This window comes from Bactrocera latifrons, unplaced genomic scaffold (genome assembly GCF_001853355.1).
Source record: "Bactrocera latifrons isolate USDA-ARS-PBARC rearing strain unplaced genomic scaffold, ASM185335v1 scaffold_1142, whole genome shotgun sequence".
Lineage (NCBI taxonomy): Eukaryota > Metazoa > Arthropoda > Insecta > Diptera > Tephritidae > Bactrocera > Bactrocera latifrons.
This window is the reverse complement of record NW_017534567.1, coordinates 24697-27371: the sequence shown is the minus strand read 5'-3', so window position 1 is coordinate 27371 and position 2675 is coordinate 24697.

Sequence of the window (2675 nt, the reverse complement as noted above, 5' to 3'; positions counted from 1 at the left end):
AATTAAGTAGTTTCGCCATATATTAAAAGCCCAATATTAAATGCCCAAAAATTTTTATTTTGTTCAATCTGGTCATAATGGAAAATGTTATAAAAAACGCTTATTTTGAGGCGCTCTCACACTGGAATAAGTTGGGCATCCCATTATCCCTGGCTGGCTCGACAACGACTGAACGATGGAGCGTAAGCGTACGTGTGCAGTTAGTTTGCACAATTGTGCTAAGCARAGATAAAGAGATGTTTAACTCCTCTCTCACTGGAAGTGAGAGAGCAATTGCTAAACATCAAAACCACCTAAACTTTGACAGTTGATCGAGTTCAGGAGGTTTTGACGTTTAGCAATTGGAAACGAGCGATGGCCAGATTGATATCTCGCCAAATTATTATTCGAATGGAGACATTTTTCATTTTTTTGTCTCCATTTGTAACGGCCATTAGTTCGAAGAATAGCGAAAGCGAAACAGCACGTAAGTTAAAAGATGTGAGTATATTTTAACWKTTATTAAATAAATTTGCATTTMTTTAATACTTTTTTATTTTATTTTACAGATAAAATGCCGAAAACAACCAGCAGTTGGTAAAAATGTATTGTTGGCTGCAACGAGGGAGGAAGAACCTTTAGTTTTCCTAACAGTAGAACGGACCTCGAACGGTGAATGAAAAACATTAAATAGTGCAAAAAGTGTTTGTGAATTTGTGGAAAATTTTGTTGAAATAAGTGTTTCGATTGTGCAATGGAAATATTAATTTTTGATAATKAAATTGAATTTCCGTGTGTTTTTAAGTATGATTTGCGGAACAGGTAGAGCGCGACAGACTGCAAGCGAAATCTGTCAAATATTAAAATACACACGTTCTTATGGACACAGTTATGTAGTCGTGCAGYTGCCTTAATAACTGTGTCCTTAAGAACGTGAGTATGAGAATAGGATTTTAAAAATAAAATTACACGAAAAAGAACAGGAGAATAGGAGTTTAAAAGCTCAGTTGGTCGAAATGGCAACTGCATTAGAAAGATGTAGGGAAATGTTAAGAAGTAGTTCATTTCGGGAAAAGTCAGTTCCTCTTGAGATAGTTTGCAGCAAAGTTCCTCCTCAGTTAGGTGCTTGTATTAGGAGTAGTTTTTTAAATAGTAATCGCCAAAGTCACGGTCGACGATATGATAGTTTTCTTAAAACTTTAGCTTTGGGTGTATTTTTTTTTTTTCTGTCGCCAATCGCTTACCGCTACCTAAAGCACCAACTTAGTTTTCMCTCGGAAATTACGTTACATAATTTTGTCTCAGATTGGCCTCGTTTCCCAGGTAGCACCCAAAGCTGCATAAATTCTTTACAAATTAGGAGTAAGGGATTTTCTTTCGAATCAGTTCGTATCAGTTTCTTGTGATGAAATGTCACTGAAATGTCATTTGCAGTATGATAGGAAATTCGATGGGGTGATAGTTCTTGAAGATTATGGCTTTGAAAATCGCACATCTAGAATAGCCACAACTACAATGACCATAATGGTGCAAGGTATAGGTGGGGTACCTTGGTCCCACCCGTTAGCTTATTTCTTTGTTAGAGGCTCTTGTAAAGGGGATGTCCTCAAGAAATATATTCTTGAAGCCAAAACCCAACTTCAAAATATAGGGCTAGTTCCTTGCCATTTTGTTTGTGACCAGGGTACCAATTTTCAAAATTTAGCTAATTTGTTAGGTGTTTCAATCTCACGGCCTTTTTTCAACGTTAGTGGTAAGGAAATATGTTTTTTTTACGATAGCCCCCACTTATTACAATGTAGTCGTATCTGCTTACAAAATATGAAAAATAAAGTTTATTTTAAAAATAGTCGCGTATGTTGGTCAGATATAGTCCATTTTTATAAACAGGACCCTAAGTCGAGTTATCGGTGTGCGCATAAATTAACCGATGATCATATTTACCCCAATACCTTTCAAAAAATGAAAGTTAAATTCTCGTCTCAAGTGTTAAGTAATACGGTCGCTTCAGGTATGCTTTGCCTTTACAGCTCGGGAGCCTTAAGCTCAATTAGTATGAGCTTTATTAATACCGCGGATTTCGTTTCTTTTTTCAATAAATTATTCGATATCTTTAATAGTAGTTTCACTGAGGCCATTGTACCCACTAAAAAAGTTTTTATAAGTTTCCCAGAGCAAAACCAGTTTTTAGATGAGGCAGAAAAAGTTTTAAAAACAATTCGGGTCGTTGATGAGTTAGGGAATAACACAACATATAATTTCAATTTTATCAAGGGGTGGGTTATTAATATTAATAGTTTAAGACGATTGTGGCGATTGCTGTCACACTCAGGATTTCCTTACCTAAAAACAAGACGACTATGTCAAGACAGCTTAGAGCATTTTTTTGGTCAGATCAGAAGTAGGGGAGGTAATAGAGTTACATCTTTAATGTTCTTTAGTTTATTTAGGAAGTCGTGGGGTTTACGTTACGTAAATATCGTAACAAAAGGTRACTGTGAGCTGCCTTTAGAACCCGAAGCTACAGTTGTTTCAGAACATAGCCATAATGTTCTTCTTAATGTGTGCAATGATTCCGTTTTAAGTRACCTTTCTTGGCAAGATTTCCAGGGTTTACCACGACCCGAACACTCCATTGTTAGATCCATTACTTTAGATAGTAGTTTAGAAATTAACTTTTTAAAGGAAAATGCTTT